Raw genomic sequence first — 22,967 nt, forward strand, 5'->3', positions numbered from 1 at the left:
CCACAATTCCTCAGCTTCTCCCACTGGCTTACTCTGCCCTCATGGGATACAAGGTAGGCACCATCATCCCAAATTTACCCTGACATCCAGAGCAAGTAGAAGTGTGGAAGGGGTGTCACCAGTGACATCTTTTCCATTTATATTGAGAGTGTGTATCTGTACAACAGGCACCTGACAAACATCTGGTTTCCTTGCTGGGAGCCGAGCACTGGGTTAAACACAGTTTCAGCTGCGCCGGAAGAAACTGGATTTAGCTCTGCCAAGCTTTGCAGTGCAAATGGGAAGGAAAGTGAAGGCTGGCTACAGTGTTAGATGAGAGAGTGACTGCCACACAGAGGTCTGAATGAAAGGCCATGTGGCTGGAGCTTGAAGAGACAACCCCAGAGGCCAGGCACACATGGAGGCAGGCACCGCTCACACAGGGCATCAGCCTTGTCCCAAGGGTATTTTAGTCTTAGGCAGAGGAATTGTTATTTTGAAGAGATGATAACAGAAATGTAGAAAGAGGCAGATGGAGGATGAGAGATGAGTCTGGAGGCTATTGTAGTAGAGAGAGAGAGTCCTGGGACTGTGGCTCCACTGGTGGAAGGCATGTGGTGATGGCAGAGGAGAGGAGTGGGAGGGATTCAGTATCTACCTGGAGGTAAAACACGGAGGCTCTGGTGACCGAGGAGCTATAGTGGGTTCTACAGTAAATTCCAAGAACCTGTCTGGAGCACCTGGTTGGATGCAGTTGTGCAGATGGACGTGCAGAAGGAGCAAAACTTATTGGTGGGACAGTTAAAGGATGCCTCTTGAATCTGGGGCCTGCTATGTTTAAAATGCCTACAAAATATCTAGGTGGAGTTCTCACAGGGATGAAGCTACCTGAGTCTAGAGCTCAGAGGGAAGCCTTGGCTAGAGACATAGAAATGAGAGTTGCTGAAAGGAAGGTGCTAATACAAGGCTTCAGAGACATTTAGAATGCTTTCACCAACCTTGAACTTAATCTCCATTCCTAATGTCTGCATTTCAAAGACATAAGAGAATATAATTCATGTTCATTCTATATGGATTCAGACTCTGCCAAAGACATAGAACTGAAAGATTTCTTCAGTTTGACAATAATGTAAAGACATTAGGGAGAATTGCAGGAGAATAAATTGCAGAGATGAGCAGGATTAAATGCTAGAGCTCCACTGGTGGGAGTGAATTTCAGAAAGATATTTTATATGATGAAATCTAAACCAATCCTTTCTGAAGCAGAAAATGCCTGACAAGGTGAGAACATGCAGACCTTGGTGTCCTACCACTGCTTTGTGCGAGGAAGCTGCTTTTGATAGAGCAAGTTCATATTCAGATTGAATTGGCCATTTATTTTGATCCTCCTTGCTCTTGTCACAGGCTTCAGCAGCATAGGAATGTCCTGGGCACATCACAGGAGCATAAATGCAAACAGAAAGGACTCTACAGGCCAGAAACTCAGCCTTCCTCTGCAACATCTGATTTTGGTGGTTGTGATGTTTGGCGGAAGTAGGGGGAGTTGAGGACATCCCGGGTCAGTGACAGGGGACATTGGTGGACTTGGAGGTGTGTGCTTGTGTGGATGAGAGTCAAAACTGAGGCTTTTTAAAAAAATTATGATGCAATATCTAATATATAAGAAAAGCATGAAGACTGATAATGGCAAACACAGTAGATAATCTGTGCCCCTGGGGTGCACTGGTGCTCAGGAAGGGGCTTCAGACATAAAACATTATGAAGACAGTGCCCCCCAACACTGTTATACCTCTTCATCCCATCTCCTTTTTGAGTCCCATCCGGTCATCATTACCCTGCATTTGTGTGTCTGTCCTTCCTGTTAGTTTTTATCCACTGTGATTTGTATCTGTGCATTTAGGAAGTATTTTGCAAGTTTGAAAATGTTATAAAATTTAATCATTTTTAAGTAAGTAACAACTTGTGTTTATTACTAAATATTATATTTATGTGACTCACATTAATACATGTGGTTTTAATTCATTAATTTTCCTGACAAAACTACATATTATGACCATCTCAATTTACTTCCAGTAATTTCTTCAGAAAAGTAGTATGCAGATTTGAGCTTCTGCCTGAGTTGGGAGCCTTCTGATGAAGCAGTGCAGGGTTTGTGTGTGTGTGTTGGGGAAATACCCTTGCCTCCCACTCTGAAAAGCCATTGGAGGAGGGAGAGGTGTTTACCTTAAATGACATCCTGGGACCAAGTGCCTGGACCTCACATCAGTCTCAGCATAGCTCTCCTCACTGGCTCCACCATCATGGTGCATGGGTCATGTACTGGTGGAGGCCAGTACTTTCTTCATGGAGAGGCCCTCCGAATGCAGCAGCCAGGCTTTGGTGGTCCAATCAGAAGCCTCTCCTTCCACATCAGTTGAACAGAAGCTGAGGTCTGTCTGTATTTTATTTGGAAAATAACATAAAATAAATGCTTTAGCAGCTTACTTCTAGTTGGAAATCTTAAATAATTATTTTGTATAAGAAATTCAATGTATATTCACCTCTGAATACAACCCTTTAGCAAAAAGGATATTATTACTATATACACATATTACACACATAACTTAATATGTATTTATTACATTTATGTTATGCTTAAACATAATTTAACATATGTATATACTGTATGAATATATTTCATATAGAGGCACATGTACACATATATCTAAGTCATGGAACAGATTAGCTTTGAGTTTCCCATTCTTAGAAGAAAAAATATGATAAATGATGAAACAAGGGAACAGGGAGAAATCTCAGGCAATCACTGCTCACTGGAGAAGGTTCACATCTGCACAGAGATTCCCTTTCATGCGTCCAGGTATCAGAATTAAAATCCATACTTTGCATGCTTATTCGTAGGCTGCTGCTTTTTTGGTTCTAATTGATTTTCTTTCAAGATGATTCCAACTCACTTCATGCTTCAGAAACCCAAATCTGGTATTTCTGATGGCCAGGTCATTGTGCCCCACATTGACAGGGCAGGAGTGAGGCTCCCCCTCTGCTCTGTGGATCCCAGGCAGCTCCTGCACCATAGGGCGCCTCCAAAGTTCACTTCCCTGGAATCTTTTCTGCCTTATCCACCTTGTTATGAAAAAAAGCTTTCCCTTCCCAGGGAGCAGGCCTTTGCCAGCCGCTCAGCTTCCCAGAGGGAGTTGCAAGCCTCTTTCTGTCTCCTTGTGGTTAATTTATCACAGAGAATGTGGTTTGCTGGAGAATCCAAATTAGAAGTGTCCTTACAGTTGTCATTAACCACCATCTAAAAGTGCTTCAGTTTCCAGTGCTGGTAATGTCTCAGAATGTCTGATGACTGCAAGGATGTGATGATGTAGACAGTGTGGTGTGAAGAAATTCGTCCCAGGCAGGACTTCCTGGGGAGTATTCCAAAGGCTGAGGAGCTATTAATAGGCCCAGACTCCTGTCCCCAAGGAGCTGGAATCAGAGCCTGTGGTGGTGGAATGCAGAAACTGGTGTTGTTCTCCAGCTTGCCAGATGGTACTGGTGTGCCTGAGAGTGTGGTAAATACTGGCACATTGCATCTGATGTCCCTCTGCTCTGGCCATAGTGGTTTTAAGGGCTCTTGTGGATCTGTGAACTCTTAGGGTCACATAGAGGATTGACACCTCTGGTTTGACTGGTTTACTCTGTTAGGCACTGTAAATCCTGCATATTAAGAATTTCTTCATACCCCAGAAAACCAGCATGCTGGTCACTCTAGCTACAGACTAATGTGTTCAAAGAGAGCTGGCATCTTACAGATATTTCATTCAAACCAGTAGCTATTATGCTTCCTAGAAGCCAGGCTCAGTGTAGGTTCTTGTTGCAAATGTGATTAGTATTTTGGAGTGTTGCAAATGCAGGGTATTCCACTTCCTACAACATAATCAAGAGTGGACCTGACTCTTCTCAAACCACTCAGAGGTGGTTCAGAGGAACATCTCACCAGAGGAAGTTCTGGTTGCACAATGACACAAAAATGCTTTGTGAATGGTTTAAGGAGACAAGTCTAAAAAACATCTATAGGAATTTTATGGAAAAAAAGAAGAAAAATTGAAAATAATTTGCTTTGGCAAATGGAGACACTCCTCTGCCTGGTGATGTGTAAGGAATTATCTACCCAAGAGCAAGAGCAAGTGCATAAGAGCTGGAAAGAGGGTGGTTGGGGTCTTGCAGAGATCCAGAGAAGTCCTAAAAGACACTTTGCAAAGGGCCTGTGAGCAAGATATCTGAGGCATGTATGGGATTCATTTTTAGAGAAATAACAATGTTCATTGTAGTGTTTTGAGCACCTCAAATTTGCCAAGCCCTCTTCTCGGCACTTGATGTACATTAACTTAGTTTTTCAGCAACTTTTGAGGTCAGTATTTTATCTTCCTATTTGCATGGAAATTGGAGCTCAGCAATGTCAAGTGCCTTCTCCACAACATCTCAATGCTGGCCAACCTTGCAGCTGGAGTTAAAACCCGGGTTTCTTCTTCTGGACAGCTCTGTTCACCACTACCTCTTACATCTTCCTGCCCTCCTTTGGCATATGTGTCCAACCTCCGGGGTGGTAGGAACACCCCAAAACAAACCTCCAGAAGCAAAAGTAATGTGAATGTATTCTCCTGGTCTTAATTGCTCTATTTAAAATTTTTAGTTTATCTGTAGGAATGCCATCATTTCCCCAAGTAGACTAGTTTCTCGGTTCTCCTTCATTTCTCCCTCTGTATCTCCATGGCAGTACAATGGAATTCTTGTGGACTCATATGTAGCAAATTCTCACTGTTAGCACTAGGAATTGTTCTAATGAAACCCTCACAATAATATATGGATTGGGTCCTATTATTCTTCTTTGGAGAAAGAATAGCACAGCCTCATTATCACAGCTCAGGTGGCACACCTGGCTTTAACACCCATCCTGTCACTTACTTGCTGTTAATGGAGCCTTCTGCATGGTGTGGTTACCAGGGTGAGCTTGGGAGCCGGTGACGCATATTCAAATCCAGCTCTACCAGGAACATTCTCCCAACCCTCTCTGTCAAGCCTCACCAAGCCTCAGCTGTAGGACCATCAGCCAGGCTCACACTGGTGGGCTTTGGACACTGATGGGGATGTGCATTAGAGGGGGATGCTCCAGTCACCAGTCTCAGGGACCCTGACCTCATTCTGGAGGAGACCAGTGGGCACTCTGCACTCTGTGCCCTCAGGAATCCCTGTCTGGGTACAGTGGCAATATCTGTGGAGTTTTCATGCGACACATGTTTTCTTAAACTATTTGATCAATTGATCATATTTTAAAATTGAAAGAACAACTCAGATGAGGGTTACCACTTTTACTTTGTGAGAATGTTTGTAATATTTTTAGAAAAGATGATAAAGATTGAATAAGAAGGAGGATTTTTTATATAACAGAGCTGCATAATTAGAAGAAGTTATCACATTTCTCTGACTTTCTCTTTTCTCTGACCATTCCCTTTTTGTATTTGACCTTGCTGGTGGTATTAGAAGTACAGAAACACCTGCTTTGGAATGACAGTGTGTGCTTATCTAACATTCCTGGAAAATCTATTCCATAACACAAACAAATAGCCCTTCTTTTTATCCTTCTTGTTGAATGACACTACCACATGAGATGTTAAATACAAGCTTGTGGGATGTGTTTAGTGGCTAACAAAGTGAATATATTAATATATTCCTGACAAAGCATGCCGCAGAAGCTATAATCTCTGAATTTTGTCAACCTTAGGTAGAATCATTTAAACAGAATATAATATACAACCTGCCTGAAATACTGTGATAAGAATTCAAAAAGTCCCTGAATGCAAAGACCCAGTGCACTGATTTAGAAGAGCAGAAATGGTCTTAATTTAAAATATTTTAGTGAACACTCTTTGTGAGGAAATATGTATAGTGAAGATGAGAACAATGTTATTATAAAGGAGAGGAGAGATCAGAACAGCGTGCAAGCTTGCAAGTGTCCTGACACTAATGCCCAGCCAAGGGAATGGATGTCAGATCCTGGGCTGCTCCTGGGGAAACAGATGCTTCCAGATGGCCTGGGCTGGTGTCCTTCCTTAAGTGAGCTTCCTTTACAAGTCTGCTTGTGTGCACTTGAGTCTACCTAGGAATAAATCACTGGGTGAAAATGTGTGTGCCTCTGCACCTTGATTGGAGATTGCCAAAACTTCTTGAAGTGAGCACAGTGGGGAATTATTATTTCTTATAATCTTATCCACACACACACTTTTCTAACAATCTGATAGGTTTGGAATGATCTCTCATTAAAATTGGATTTGTCTGAATACTAGAAAGTCAAGCGTTGTTTTATATGTTTACTGAATATTTGGCTTCTTCTGTGAACAATGTATTGAAAAGACAGCCATTTTCCATTCTTCCCAAGCCCATAATCCTCACAAATGTAGTTGATTCTTTGTGTGGGGGGACCACTGGTCAGATCGGGCCCAGAGAGGATAATCAGAGAAATAATAATGCATCTACCTAGAAGTCTGGGACTCCCATCCTGATTCTCAGTCATGAGATGAAATTTATCATGAATACATCTTTCATTCCCATTTACAGTTCTATGAGGACAAGGATTAAGGGAGATGACAAGGATAAAAATGGGTGATGAGGAGGCTGGAGTTTTGCTATTTGACTTTGCCTAGGAAAATGGTCATGTCTCCCTGCGTAAGTTTCCAAACTTTGAGGTTAATGAAAACTGTGTAATTTTCATTTTAACTTTATCTAACTACCTGCATTTTAATTCACAATTTCAACATGTGATTCTCAAGGTGTTTCCTAGCAGGTGCAGAGGGAGCCATCAAAAGACTCAGCCTCCCTTCCTCCTTCCTCACTGCCAGCCTGCAAGAGATGAGGTCAAATGCATGTTCTCAGGCGGTCTCCTTTCCTGCCTGAAGTGCAGGCCTGGTGTTGTTTTCAACTGAAAGCATATGCCTGGACCAGCCTTCATGAGGTTCACGCTGTGTTCTGTTTTCCTTGCCAGAGACTGTTTCCAGCTCATCCCACACCTATTCAGAAAGTGGCAGTGAGTGACACATCGCCAGAGGCCCAGACCACATTTATTAAAGTTCAGGGGGGATTTGCAAGCTGAGAAGGCATCTGGGGAGGGGGAAAAACAGACTATTTGGGGAAAGAAAGAAGTTCGTGGCTTAAATGGAAACACAAGGGGAGCTGTCCAAATCTGAGGTGTATAGAAGTAGTGCCCACAGGACTGGAAAGAAGAATGACTACTGGGGCCCTGGCAGGTCCATCAGTTGCCTCTGCATCCAGACAGAGCTGGGTTCCAGTCCTGCCCATGTGACCTTGGGTGACTCGGCCTTCTGAGTCTCTGTGTCCCACATTACCAGCTTTGAGCATTAGCTAAAATCACTTATTTTAAAGATTTAGTATAATACATTGGAAGAGAGAACATGCCCAATTAATGATCGTCATTGGATTAAAAGGCTGTTTTTGTGTGGAAGTTGCTGACATCTCGAAGATCCAAGAGTGACTCCCAAGTGACTCCACCCCACACGAGCCAGATGAGAAGCAGCATTTTTCTTTGTTGACCACTTTTGATCAGCAAGTGTAAAGCATTAGTTGTGATTTGAGAGCTGTGGGAAGTTCCTGATGAATGGTGATGAGTTCCATTAGTATGAAAATTTCTGTATTCTCATAGACTGGCGACTTACCCAGGTTTTAACCTGCCTCACTGGTCATGCACAACACATCTGAAAGTTGAGGGCCACAAGGTTCTAGACACTGTCATTTAGCTGGGCAGTGTGTGTGTGCCTCGAATCCAGATCTCAGAGGAACTGGCAATTCTGTTCTCAGCTAATCTGTCAAGAGACATCTTGAAGTTGAAGTTCTTGTGCTTGGTTCTGAAACAAGTAAAGGGTCAGCTGTGGCTCACACTGGGGCCCCAGGAAAATATAGACGAGCCTTGTGATTTTCTAATTTTTATTTTTTATAGTAAGCATTTTTTATAGAATGGGGACAGGAGGATTCAGAGAAGCTTCTCTCTGGGAAGACAGGGCTCAGGTAGATCTCAATGTTGTTGAATGTGGGTGACTAGCGTGGGGTGCAGGGACAGTGAGAGCTGCAGGGGCAGGCTGTGAGTGAGGCCAGCGTGGGCCCTCTCTGTGGCCTGCAATTACCCCTTGATGCAGGGACACTTTGTGCACTGTCCTCTCTGGACTCCTAGAGGTGTCTTTGTCAGTTTGTTTATTCTGTGTGTATGTGTGTGGTTTGCAGGTGCATCAATTTAAGATGGCGCATCACTGGGCTGGCTTTTCTCCCCTGGGGATGAATGGCTTTCACTCTGTGTGGGCTGTCTTCTTGCTCCCACAAGGGAGTCGTCTCTTGGCATCTTCAGTGGTGCAGTACTGTGCGAAGTGGGTGCTGAACTTGTAACCAGGTGCATCCTTGGCCAGCTAGCTACCTCACATGGCATCTGGCCTCTGTGCACCTGGCTGTGGAATCTAGGAAGTATTTAGGACACAGTCTGTCTGCTAAAAAAAGAGGAGGACACAGTTCTTTCTGCTAAAGAGAGAGAAGCATAGGAGGTCTCTAGAAACCTGGCCAGTATACCATTGGCCCTCACCCGATGCTGCTTGTCATTATTGTCTGTGAGCTTTGTTTTCTTTGTTTCCTTTTAGTGTTCAAATAACAGTTTTGCATGTGAATACAGAATGGTGCCCTTGTATGTAACCTATGTGAACAGGCCCCTGAGTGCACCATGGCAGGGTCTGGCTTTTGGTATATTCAAGGCAGTGATAAATCCTGGAGTGAAACCCTGTCTTTTTGGTGAGATGATTGACATCATATGGCAGCAAAGGCAAGGGTTCTCAGCATGGTGTGCAGAGATCTTAGCTGCCTCAGGTATGTCATATCTGGGTATCCTCATCAGACAAACTGCCTTGTCTGTTCCTGTGTGCTGGTGTCTCTTGGCTCCCTGCTCCAGCAGGGCAGACATGGTGGAAGACGCTGCCTGCCTGTTCTTCACTCAATGACTCTTCTGCAGGTGGCTCTGGAGAACTGAATGCAGCACTAAGTGGATCCCATTCTCTGTATCACAAAGATGCTTTACCTCTGGCTCAGTCCTATCCAAGTGAGCAATGAGAGTAAGACTTTAGAGCAGACAGTGAAGCAATCAGTGTGAGATCACTGCAGGAAACCAAACATAACAAGAAAGCCTTAATGAGTTTTTTCTGGCCTGAGTTTTCCACTGTGAGTACATGGATGCCAGCTGTTATGCAAAACAGTAGCAAAAGAAGCCTGGCAAAAGGAGAAGGCATATGTGGCTTGTCACTCCTCGCTTTCCTGGATGGCCAGGTTCTGGAAACAACAGCACTCTTCATGCCAGTGCCCAGGTGCCAGCCCCTAGCTTGGTGTGTCCATTAGTTATGTTTTATATGCATGGCAATTTCCAATGAAGAAATTTTAGAAGAAAACGTCTTGCTTACAGCTCAGGTGCTAAAATATTTGAGTCATAGAAAAATCTGCTTATTTACATCATCTCAGGAAAAGATGCATGAAGTGGCCAGAAAACCTGTTCTGCTGTGATCTCATAAAACTTCTCACTTCATTCATTCTGCCCTATGCATTTGGTTATTCTCATAGTTCTTCTGCAATGCATACATGTGTACACACACCCACAGTTGTGTGTACACACACACACAAGCACACACAAGCATGCACACATGTGTCTATGTGTTTATGCACATACACAGAGTTTTCTTTCTATCCATCTGAACATCTCCTCCATTGTCTAAAATGCAGCTCAATCTTAGCCTCCTCTGGGAGAGCTGCTGACAGACTGGATGTCTGTTCAAGTGTGGAGTCACTTCCAACCCCCCACTTATGGGCAGACATATCTCCCCACTCTGTGACGCTGGATCTGTCCAAGTGTCTATGTTTGAACATCTGTTAGGTGCGTGTTCTGGATTTGAGTTTAGCTGTACAATTGAATTTTCTCATTAGATTTTAGTGAACATGTTGGATTAAAGTATGAAAAATACTCTGCAGTCAGCTTTTCCTTTTGCTCTTCTAGATGGTTTGCTTGTTATAGAATAGTATAAGACAGATGGCCTAGAGCTGACCCACAAATGCATAGACTTGCAGTCTGAAAAGCTATTCTGGCTTTATACGAAGACCTGGATGCCTGATTATAGACACTTATTATTTATGCCATTCCATTTGGAGTGATTTGTTATTTGGCAACAGCTGACTTATTCACCCACATTGATCCTATCTCCTCTTACATCATTTTATCCTTCACTGTAAATATGGTGGAGAAACAGTTTATGTATCACCTTATAATATTCTCCAACTTCATTTGTATATGATTTAAGATTGTGACAGACACCCAAGCATAACTAGCTGAATGCACAGGGCAAAGTCATCAACATGCATGAATCGAGATATTAAAAGTTTATTATGATCTCTCTTTATTTAGCTTTCCAGATTCATTATTTTTTCTTGTAGCAGCAAGTTGGACCCCACAAGCAGGAGGATTCCGTTCAACCAGTTTAAAATACTTGGAAACAGTAAGGCTTTCCTTTTTCAATGCTTTTTTACAAAAGGATCAACCTTAGTTTTAGTTATCTAGTTGAGGTACTTGTCTCTCCCTGATTGAGATGATGGAATAGGTTGAACTGATGGTTTACCCTGGGCTTCAAGCCACTGGTGCAGTCAGTGGTTGGCACTTATTTTAGTTACAACTAAACTAATTCCAGGTAATTGGGAATTGGGAAGAGATGGTTTGCCACAGGAAAACCAGTGCTTTTTTATTTAGGAGAAGGGAGAGTGGGTGTCAAGTTGACTAAAACTGTAGGGAATTCATCCATTTGAACCATCAACTAAATTAGAAATGCTGGGTTATATTCTATCAGCTTGCCAGATTAACCAAGCATCTTAAATTCCAAAACAAATATGTCATCATGTCTCCTGTTTATTATTTATTCAGTTTTTTGAAACTGAATACTCTTTTGTACCAGTAATTCCACTGAGTTATAACCATATAGTTGATCAATTCAGGTATGGTTTCTTTATTCAAAGCATTGTAATTTTAGCAGAAAATATAATTCATAGAGATGCAATAAATTATATATAATTGTGATATGCAGAAGTACTCTCCAAGCTATGAGAGTAATATAAATTGAAATTACCCTTCATTTGAAACACTCAAATAGTAAACAATAGTTTTTGAGACATTGGTCAGTCAATACTTCACAGTGGTCCCCAAGAAAAGGGAAATAAGCAAGCTGGTCCCTTATATTTGTCCCATTCTATTGCCCTGAGTTTCAAAACTTCCAGTTCCTAGATGGAGACCCAGGGAGACAATGGTGGACCATCTGAGTTAAACACAGAGAGACAGGAGTCTAGGGAGACCAAAGGTTTACATCTTGCAGACCATGAGAGACAAGAAATAGAAAACCCCAGAGATCTTCAGTTTGACCTCCTTGAGTCCTCAGCAAACTAGTGATTATGTAGAGATGTGAGAAAGTGACCCACACCTCTACAGAAATGGTGAGTGAGTATAGTGCTGACACCCACCTGGGGTTGGAATAGCTCCTGTCTCCCACAGGAGACAACCTGGAAAATGTGTGATTCATGGGAATTGAGTAGTCTTCACAGATAGGTGTTGTCCCAGAAATGGGAAACCATCTATTCTAGACTGAGCACTAGTCCATGTCTTCCTAACAAACCAAGAGAAAGACCAAAAAGGACAAATCTATTTCCAAGTAACTTAATTAATTCCCCAAAACCAACCTTAAAAACATTTATACGTATGCAAAAATATCCATTACCTGGAAGAGTAAAATGCATAATATCTGCCCCCCAGGGATAAAACACGAGTCATGAAAAGAAACAAGAAAATATGATCCCCTGGGAGGAGAAAGATCAATCCAATCAATCAATCCAATTCATAAACAACACAGATGTTATAATTTACAATTAGATAAAATGACTTGGGACTGTATCCCATATGTTTGAAAGTTAGCTAAATACTTGGAAGATATAAAAAGTCTCAAACTTCTAGCAATAAAAACTATGATGTGCAAGATGAAAGATACACTAGATGTGGCTAATGGCAGATTACATGCCATGGAATTAAAGATAGTACACTTGAGCATCTAACAATAGGAGCTATCCAAAACAAACTAAAGAAAACCAAAATACTGAGGAGTACATTAAGTGATTCATGCAATAATTCCAAAAAGAGTCCCAGAAGGTGTGGAGAGTAGGACACTTGAAAGAATAATGAGGGGAAATTTTCCAAATTTAATGAACTATAAACCCTCAAATCTAAGAAACTGAATGAAGCCCAAGAAACATGAAGAAAATAATAGCAAGGTGCATCATAATCCAATTCAAACCAGTGATACAAGAGAAAATCATAAAAGCAAACAGCTGCCATCATTATCTTTATAGTTCTATACATAATAACAGCAGTTTTCTCACTGGAAACATTGCAGATAAGGAGGCAGAGAAACCAAAAATTATAATCCTGAAAGCTCAAAAATAAGCAAAATAAACTGTTCACCTAGCATTCTAACCAGTGAACACCTTTCACAAGCTAAAACAACGCTAATTATATTTCAGACATATGACAGGTGGAGTAATTTGCCAGTAGAAGACATTCACTTCAAAAGTCCTTTCTTTATAATTTTTTTTAATTTAAATTTTATTTGTAAATGACAAACACTGAACATAGGCCTTTATGGGACACAATGTGATGTTTTGATACATGTTTATAATGTAAAATGTTTAAACCAGACTAATTATCAAATCTCTCACATTGCCTTTTTGTATATGGTAAAATGTTTCATATCTATATTTTCAGCCACTTTGAATTGCACAATGTTTTCTGTTTTATTATAGTCACCTCTATAAATAGTGGATCACTTAAGGACATACTTCATGCAGGAGAAAAGTGTCCCATGGACCTATGGATCTGCATGAAGGAATGGACTGCAGAAATGGTGACTCCATTCCCACCCCCCACCCCCTCAGTTAGAATCTCTTTAAATGATAACACTTTGATACATTGCCATAGTCTCAGAGCAGCCCCTCACACATGTTGATCAATTAAAAGGAGAAAAAAAACCAATAATTTTGTGGTGGCAAAATCTTGAAGACTTTACCTTCACCATAGGCTATGTCAAGGATATGACAAGACCCTGCATCTCTCTGTGGCATTCTTACTAGCAATGCTTCACTCTAATGTAGTCCTGGAAAAATGCCAGTGGAAAATGGTACATTCTTCAAAATAATTGAAAAGTGTTCCTGAAATATTTAAATTTTATCAAAGACAAAAATAAGGAACAGTCATGGATCCAGGAGACTTAGGAGATGCTACAACTAAATGCCTGGATTGAATTCTGCAGCCAGCAAAATCATTAATGGTGAAATTCCATTGGCTGGTAATGTCTGATGATACATCAGTGCTAATTCCTGCTTTTGACTCTTGTGTCAAGGCAGTATGTGATGTCAACATCAGTGGGGATTGGGTGAGATGGCCATTTTCTCCTACAGCTTTTCTGTAAATCTGAAATTATTTCATATAAAACAATGATGAAATGGGCAGTGGTGCATAACAAGAGATCACTCTAGAAAATAGCAGAATGCTGACACAGATTGAAAGATAGCACCACTTTTCCCAGATAGTCCATGGTGAACTTAGATCTGAAGAGTGAGCAGGCACCACCAAAGAACTGTGGATGAGCTGTTGTTCTGGGTATTCACTGGACTCAGAAAGGACACAGTTACAAGCAAACTTATGTTAAGTCTAGCACCATTCCATGGAAATGAAGGGGTTATGGCATTACAGAGAACTCTTTCAATGTGATTTTCACCAATACAATTACACATGGTTTTTGTGATGCTGGGAAGGAAACTCAGACCCTTGTGTGTGCTAGGCAGGAGACGTGTCACTGAGGTACATCTCCAGCACTAACTGCAAGTTCTTCCTCTGCAAGAAAGGCTGAAATATCTCACCGTCAACATCTCACATCCTGCAAATCAGGCACATGGAGGATACAGATGATTCCTTTCCTGTAACCTTCATCTTCTTGCCAAGACTTCAGGTCCCTTCTTAATGATCTAACTAGTGAAGGTGAGGAGTAGAAATTTGTGTTGCTGGATCGACTTTCCCCCTAGAAAGTCTATTGTGATGCCTTCTTCTTGTGAAGCCTGAAATATTACTGTGATTTTTTAATATTTATTTTTTAGTTGTAGATAGACAAATACCTTTAATTTATTTATTATTATGTGGTGCTGAGGATCGAACCCAGGGCCTCACACATGCTTAGGGAGCACTGTACCGCTGAGCCACAACACCAACCCTATTACTGTGATGTTAGGAGTGTCATGCTCACCTGTGAAAGCCAGTCAGGCAAGCACTGAGCTCTTAGTAAGTATGGCAAAAAGTAACTGACCATCATTAGGGGCTAAGTAAACCTTTGTTTGAAGACTCTTTTCATCATCTCCTGACCTAGAAGAGTTAAGTCACATCTACTTCAGTAGTGAGCAGGATCTTGTTAGTAGAAGAATATTTTTGAAATGCATGATCATAATGCACCCAAGTACTCAGGAAATTGACAAGAAATCTCACCTTATAGACTGAGTTACAATATGAATGCTTTCATCATGAGATGACAGTGGTAACGTGGTGTGTTCCTAGCATGATGAGCACTTCAGAATCACATTTCCTCTCATGTTTCAATAATAAAGCATCCCCTGATGCTTATAGCTATTCCTTTCTTCCCTCTGAACACTTTTCATTTCACTTTTACAGTTGTGGTTGCATGGTCCTAGGAAACCCATGGCTGCACACGGGAGTCCATAAGAGAACGATCTGCTCTCATGTGTGCAGAGCCACTGAAGTCACACCTGAGAAAGGAGATTTAATAAGTTTATTTTCTTGTTGAATGAAATTATCAAGAGAATAAAAATTTAAAAAGCTCAATTTAATTCAAAAGTATTTTTATGGAGTCACTGAAAATAATATAATCTATCACATTGACACCTATTTTGCTTATGTAAATCAAAAGTATTAAGTGACAAGTTTAATGTTTACTCCCAGACTAATATATTTTAATATGATCTATCACATTGACACTTACCTATTTTGCTTATGTAAATCAAAAGTATTAAGTGACAAGTTTAATGTTTACTCTCAGACTAATATTTTTATTTTAATAGAAAACTGTTCTACTCAGAAAATGCCTCTGTAGCAATATAAAATGTGAGTAAGTCACGGAAGACCATTCTTTTAGATAAACTCCAAATTCAGCATTTTGTTTCACAAATGTCTTAGGTAGCAACTTTGAGAGATTCAGTAAATGTCAGAATATTTGGAGGATGGATTTTCCTTTTTCTCTTTCCTATCCTCGGGGAAGCGCCATGGGCTCTGGCTGTCTTAGACTCCTGGGGAATGCTGAGGGTCAGACCCCCACACTTGTTACACAGGACACCCGGGAGGGTTGGGCTTCTTGCTCAGGGCCCCATATGGCCACTCAGCTGCTCCAGTGTCCCTTTTACATGTCAGTAAAAAGAGGCAGGGAAAGGTGAGTTGCTACCCAATGGGCTTACACCTGGGAAGCAGCTGAGCTAGGGGTCAATCCACAACCATAAGCCATTTGCCATAAAGTGAAATAGATGGAGAATGGCTAATTAATAAAACTCCAAGAAACTGAAGCCAGACTCCCAGTGGAGAGCATGAAGAACTCTTGGAATTTTCAGAAGAACTATTTACTATGTAATATTTTAATCAGTGTTGATATATTAAGCTCATTGAATACATTTTAATGAAAACTTATTAAATGTATTGATTTAGCATCCCTCAAGTCTGTAGGCTTGCTGGCCTCCTGGAGTGGCTCTGCTTCTGGGGCAGCTGGCCCTGCTCTACTTGTCCCTTACCTCCCTCGGACCAGCAGGCTTCATGGCCTTGCTTTGCTGGGAAGATGGAGGAGAAGCCAAGAGGACAAGGAGAAGACTCATACCTTGCAGAACCTGGGCTCAGAGGTGCAACACCAACTCCTCTGTCTCTTTCTGTTGGCCAAAGTGAGACGTGGTTGAACCCAAAGTCATGGGGGCCTGGATAGGCTGAATCGGTGTCATCCATGGCAAGGGGGGTGAGATCATAGGCAGTGATGGGATCCATATGGGCTGTCAACAGAACACCCTGGGGTCCTGAGGGATGCTGGGACAGTGTGCACATGCCTGTCTGGAGATGGTGAAAGAGCAGTACATCAAGGAGGTGAGTCTCACGCAGCCAGAAAGCTTCCCGTCCCTACAGAGTAGGCAGGAGATGTCAGTTTTATGTGTTTTGGAGTTTTTGTTTGTTTGGTTGTTTGTTTTTATACCTTCAACAACTTCAATCGCCAGACTTTCAGTTTTTCTTTAAAGTTATCCCAGATCAAGAAAAAAGATTGAAGAAATATTTTAGTTTCCTCTGTACCTTTCTTTATAAGGATAAGAAAATGTTTTTTGTTGTTGTTGTTGTTGTTGTTGTTTTCCCTATGCCAAGCAGATGGTTAGAATTCAATGTCTTCAGAGCACCATGGTTTCATTTGGGCCACTAATTAAACTGTTTTTCCAATATTGGTTTCATAAATCTTGAATACAGAGTGCCTGTAAATTTGACTTAGTTCTGGTTTGGGGGTTGGTAATGTGAAAAGGTTATATATTTTGCAAACATTGTCATTGAAACCCAACACATTCAAATTAAGATTTGGAGAGATTGATTAAAAATGAAGTACAAAGACTCATGATAATATGCACTTATGTATTTTTTTACAGTAAAAAAGAAAGGTAAAAGGAGAAAAAAAAGTATGATGTTTAAACACAGTTATGAGAAGCAGTAGCTCAATACAAAGGCCACAATGACAGTTGAGCCATCTGTCCCCTGGGGCCTACTGCTGCTCACAGCTCATTCCTCACCAACATGGCCCCATTGACTGGAAGGCTTGGAGAACTCAGCCTAATTACCTGAGCCATTTTAGAATTTGGAAGTAGTTTGTATGGAGTATGCTAAAATGTAATCCTTTTCTTCACCTAGATTTATAGTTTTTGTTGGATGGGAGTTTCATATATGGAGTGCCAAGTATGTTTGAGAAGAGAATGCCTTCCCACTTGCATTCAGATGCAGAAAGCTATTCCCTTCCTGATTTACTACCATCTGATCAGAGCCAGCCCCTCTTCAACCATCACAAATGATAATTTATGTCATAAAGTATGCAACTCCATATTCCTCATCAAGTTTTGAATCGAACCTGAATTTATATCCTTCATTTCAGAATTATATATACATGTATGTATGTATGTAAGTTTGTGTGTGTTTGTGTGTATATATACATGTATATGACTATCATTTAGAAGTGGCTGAATGTATTAAAAAATCTTTTAAAATGTAAAAAAAAAATGATCCATCTCCTCCTAACTAAAAACAAAAAATAAGGAGAAAAGTAAGGGAAAGAGATATTGAAATAATGTATTTATTCTTATTCATGGTATTTTATTCTTACCTTCTCACTCAATCCACTCTCTTCCTTGAAGAGAATTCTGAAAAATTGTTCAGGTAAGTAGGTGATTTTTTGCTTCACCTTATTTATCATTATCAGTAAAATTCATATACATATACATGAATATATATCCATATTTAGATGTAAATACACACACATATATTCTAGAACCTGAATTTAATTCCCCAAGGCATAATTTTGAGCACTGGGGAAAAATTCAAACATAATCATGTGAACACTCTGAATTTTCCTTTTTTTCTTTTGTTAAAATGACAGTATTTATGGGGGTTCTGATAAAATATTTACTCCAGAAATAAAACAGGATCTGAATCATTTTGTAGACCTGAACCCAGACAAAACTGCTACATGCAACAAACACACCTTCTTAAACATGATAAACTAGGAAACCCAAGGTTATACTGAGTAACTGGGCATCAGAGTGTAAAAGCCAGGAGGGGGTTTGGGAGACCTGGAGGAAGTTGTCCTGGAACTGCTTACTAATGCTCTGCCCTTCCTCTGACTCAGTGTTCCGGCAGTCTTTATGTATCTCCATGCAAAACCTGATTAGCTCCTTGACAGCCAATCAATGACTCCCAGTGGCTTAGTTATTTGTCACTGGTCCACTTTCCTAAGACCAGAGAGATTCATATGATAGATGGGTGTGGGACATGCATTTGAAGTCTATTCCTATGGGCTACTTTTAGAAAAGTGAGGTGTGAACTTGGAAGACGACTCAAAAAGAGGACTCCTCCTAGGGCAGTCTTCTCAGGAGAAGTGCGTCCTGAACCAGATGCTATGGATGGGTCGAACACCCAGGTCCATCTCCTTTATTTGGAAGCAGCTCACCAAGGTTCTTTGGACATTGAGTTCTTACAACCACACACCAGGTGCTGAAGCTCTCAATCAAGGTTTCCCCTTCCACTGGAGGTAGGACCTGTGATCCATTAGGCACTCTCTCTTGGATCTGAAATACGAAATGGCATCACATCTAGACTTCCCCAGGAAGAATGAGCACAAAACAGAGGTATTTGTTGTGAAAAATAAATTTATAAATTGTAGGGTTTTCAGGGCATTTTTGCTTTTCTTTCTTTTTTTCTTTCTGTTTTTGTTTTAAGCTGAGGATATTTGGTTCTTAAGAACATGGCCAGCATATATGGCTTATGCCGCTTCCTCCTCCACTAAGCTCACATTATTTGCACTCCCAACAATAGTATGTATGTGTGAGTACGTTTTCTCAAGTTTATGGTATTTGAAATAGTATTGGAGGAGGTACCACTGTAAAGGAGGATCAAGGTCAGAAAAAAGTTCCTTGAATAGCAGCCATGCTGGCCACTTCCCCAACATGTTAGCCCACTGCCCCCTCCATTTCTGCTCTGTGATGGAGGGCCTGGCCCACACCTGCCTGCCTGGGTACCCTTCTTGATGGCTGTGTGTGGGACTCAGTCTGAGTAGCATCCTAGGGTCCAGGGTGTGAGAAGAGAGTGGGGAATTCAGTGCCCACCTCCTGTTTCTTCTACTCCTGCTTCTGGCATCTGTGGACAGCCACAGCTCCTGGCAGCCTGTCCTCCAAGAGGCCCGGCCCTGGCTGAGATCAGAGGAAACCATTTCTGCCCTCCCTGGTCCCCTGCTGTTAGTCCTAGCTCTAGGGTGCTGAAATGCCTCTTCTTTTATTTATTTCACATGGGTAAATAATTCTCTTTTCATTTAAGTTAAGCTGTTTTGTGTGAAATCCTGTTTCTTGCAGGGACTAATGAGTTTTGACTTCCTTCTGTAAGCAGATAAACATGTAATGTGCAATATTGCCGAAAGGCTTGGAAAGGGGATTAATCCATTTAGATTAATTTAAGTTCCACACACCCTGACACCATGTCTTGCTGTGGCATTTTCTTCAACACTGGGATTTCTTTACTCATTCCAACTATGGAGGGCTGCCAGCTAGCACAACTTTTTGTGAAATAGATATGTAAATAGAAAAAATATTTCCTTCATGCACATTTTTTCATTTTTTAATTGAAGAATGTTAACAAAAATTATAAAATTAACTACTGTTACCATTATAGCATTTTAATCCAAATTTTTAATCCATTTGTTTACATTACTATACATTGTATATATGGAAAACATACGGGATTATTTTGAATTGGATGTGTTTGAAGATGAGGTGTTATGCTGTTTGCATTATTTGTGTACCGAGCAGTGCTCCTTAGAGAGCTTTTCAATACAGTACAAGAGTTTCTCTTCATATATAGTTATTTTTTGTTGTTTGCTTGTTTGTTTTGTACCAGGAATGGAATGCAGCGGGCTCTTAATCACTGAGAAACAGTCCCAGCCCTTTTTTATTTTTAATTTTGAGACAAGGTCTCTCTAAGTTGCTTAGGACCTTGCTAATTAGCAGAGGAGGCTGGCCTTGAACTTGGGATCCTCCCACCTTAGCCTCCTAAATCACTGGGATTACAGGCATGTGCCACCAAGCCTGGATCCTTTTTGTATTTTTGAAAATTTTGAATATTATTCTATGCTGTGGATCTTTAGCAGTGGGCACCTAGACTTTCTTTGGTTGAACTTTTAGATTATCACATTTCCAATGTTATTTCCTCATTGCAGTCTTTAAAGTCTGCTTTGGTTTGAGGGCCAAAAAAAAATATATTTAATACCTTAATCTAAGTGTCACAGCTATAATAAGAACACTAGGATATAATGGATTCTGGAGACAAATTTGGCCTTTGCTGAACAGAATGCTGGGACCATTCACCTTGGGTGCAGGAGTGAGGCAGATAACAGGTGTGTGGTGGACTTGCTCCCTTGGATCTGGTATGATGGGCAAATTTCCTACACCTTCCATGTTTCCAGTGAGTCCTGAAATGACTCTCAATGGTTAAAGCATTTTCATAATGATCAGTGATAACAGTTTCATTTTTATATTAAAATTGATTAACACTCACATCATAGGATTTTGCAGATCTGTGTCCCAAAGCAAGTTTGTCAGCATTTGCTTAAGGCTGTATACCAGAGAGGAGTTTGCCAAGAGGCTGTTGCTTTCCAGAATAAACTTGAGGCAAATAGACCTTCCATGCTTCTGTGTTGACTAAGAAAGATATTTTGCAAACTCCTGTCTGCTCAGATATGTACAAACATGGATTTAACTAGTGGATCCATCCTGTCCTGGGTTGAAAGAGGCAACTGCACATCCCAAGGAGAATGTATGCCCAGGGAATGCATAGTGCAATTCCAGAAGTACCACTCCTTGTTGGACAGGATTAAAGCCAGGCATTTTGCAAATGCCATTGTATGCACTTGCTGTGGAGAGGGGGCTCATCACCTCCCCAGAGTTACCATTATTACAGCATGGCAATACCAACCAGCACCTTTAGTAACAAAACTTACTACAGCAATGCCCAGAGAAGAGCACTTAAATGGTAAACCACTTCCTAGCACACATTTGGAAATACATAAATACAGAAGGATTGATCCAGAGAGCAGACTAGAGTCAGCAAAATATAAACGAAGGGGAGAAATGAACTATAAAGGCATTTGCTTCAACTGACCCGCATCTCTTCAGGAAAACCCTTGCTGATGTGCAATTTCTTAAGATGGATTAGAAAAACTGACCCAGCTGGACAAGTTCAGGGGAGAAATTGGTCATCAGTCACTAATAGAAGTCTGGTGTCTCTGCAGCAAGAATGGGACTTATCAAATGTTTAAAGGTTCTGCCAATGCCATTAATAGTTACGGCACACTTTAGCAGCAACTGTGGGACCCAGTGCACGGGGACTCTGAGACTGGAATTGTTCTGCTTTGTTGAGTGCCCAGAGGGCTCCTGCTCTGCCAGGCTCTCACACCCTGTCAGGGGTCTTTGAACAGGCTGAGCAGCTCACACACAGTAAAGCTCTCACTGATGAAATAAGCACCGTCCCTGCGGCTGGACGAGCTGGTGAGCCGAGTGTCCCCCACAGTGTGGAGTCAGAGCACTGAGCTGGCTCTGGAGACCTCCCTCTTCCATGTCTGGGCTGCCTGCTCTGCCATGCAGAGGCGCACCTCCTGTCCTCAGTGTCTCTCTTCCAGCTCCTGTGCTGGCAGACGAGGCCAATGATAGATGTCGCTGCAGCCCCATTTCGCTTCTCAATCTCTCTGGAGGTATTATAATGCAATATATTCAGACATGTTCCCACACTTCATTTACCAGCGGTACAGCCTAGAACATGCTCCAGGACCACACAACCTAGAATCTTCATCTGCAAAAGATAAAACAAGTCCTACCAGAAATTCCACATGCTGGTATTTTGAAGACTTAAAGACTGAAGAAAACTATCACTTTCCTTTGCCTCAGGCCTCTGTGCTTGAAAAAAGATAGAGGATGGGTTTTAGAAAAGAAATGCTACACAAATTATTTGACAGAAGACCATCATGACCCCTGAACACTAGCTCAAAGATGTATCCTCACAGACTCCCCCATAACTGTGACCATGAACACCCAGCCATGTGTCACTCCACCGACCAGAGGGGGACACTCAGCTGCAACACACATTTTGCATACTGTATTCCTGATTTTAGCCTTTTTAAAAGACTAGTATCACAATCTACTTGCAAGAATACATTTAGATTTTCTTTAAATTCTTTTTTCCTACTACACACTCCTGACAGAAGAAAGGTCGTGTTTGTTTGACACACACGTATTCAGTACATGCCTATATATATAACATAAAACCCACCTACTTCCAGTGTGCAATTCAATGTTTTTTGGCATATTCAGAATTGTACAACCATTGCTGCCATTTATGCTATTAAGTGTATAACCATTGCTGCCATTAAAATGTCATCACTTGACATTTTAACCATGCCAAGAAGAAACTCCCTGCCATTTCCTCCCCCTCCTCCTGTCAGCACCCCTAGCCCCAGGGAACCACTAATGTCTCTGTGCCTGTGCCTTTTCCAGTTCTGGATATTTCTCACAGACGGGATCATACAGTACATGGCCTCTTCTCTGGTGCCTGGCTTCCTGCCCTCTGCATCATGTCACCAGGGCTCATCCACGTGGGAGTGTGCACCAGTGCCTCCTGCCTTTCTGTGGCTGGCTCATGATCCTGAACACAGAGAGACTGCATGTGGTTCCTCTGGCCCTCAATGCTGTCCACCTGGCCTGAGGCGTGGGCTGTTCTCTGGTATACACAGTGCTCCATCTCAGCCTCCTGCTGAGCTTCTCACTGGATCTCACTCTACTCTCTCCCCTGCTCTTTCCCACATCTTTCTTGCTTGTGCTCAACCCTCCTTGAGCGGGTGTTGTTTTCTAGAGCATTGCCCTTGTACATTTTGCTGCAGGCACTTTGGCCTTGGACAGCAGACTTGCACCAGTGGTTCTGCTGGGGCTTTCAGGACTTCCGCCTCAGACTAGGTCTCAATGTCAGCCTCTCCCTCACACTGGGTTTTTGGCTTCCAGGACTGAGC

At 41.6% G+C, this 22,967-nt stretch overlaps 1 long non-coding RNA gene across 1 annotated transcript; it reads right to left on the reverse strand.

Moving 5' to 3' along the window:
- Positions 1-2,066: 2,066 nt before the first annotated feature.
- Positions 2,067-17,290, reverse strand: LOC144369882 (uncharacterized). The gene is made up of 3 exons (XR_013429728.1): positions 16,005-17,290; positions 14,615-14,892; positions 2,067-2,414 (listed from the first exon to the last, which is right to left on the reverse strand). It is a non-coding gene; the product is annotated as an uncharacterized LOC144369882 (long non-coding RNA).
- Between the last annotated feature and the right edge of the window lie 5,677 nt (positions 17,291-22,967).

This window comes from Ictidomys tridecemlineatus, chromosome 2 (genome assembly GCF_052094955.1).
Source record: "Ictidomys tridecemlineatus isolate mIctTri1 chromosome 2, mIctTri1.hap1, whole genome shotgun sequence".
NCBI classification, from domain to species: domain Eukaryota; kingdom Metazoa; phylum Chordata; class Mammalia; order Rodentia; family Sciuridae; genus Ictidomys; species Ictidomys tridecemlineatus.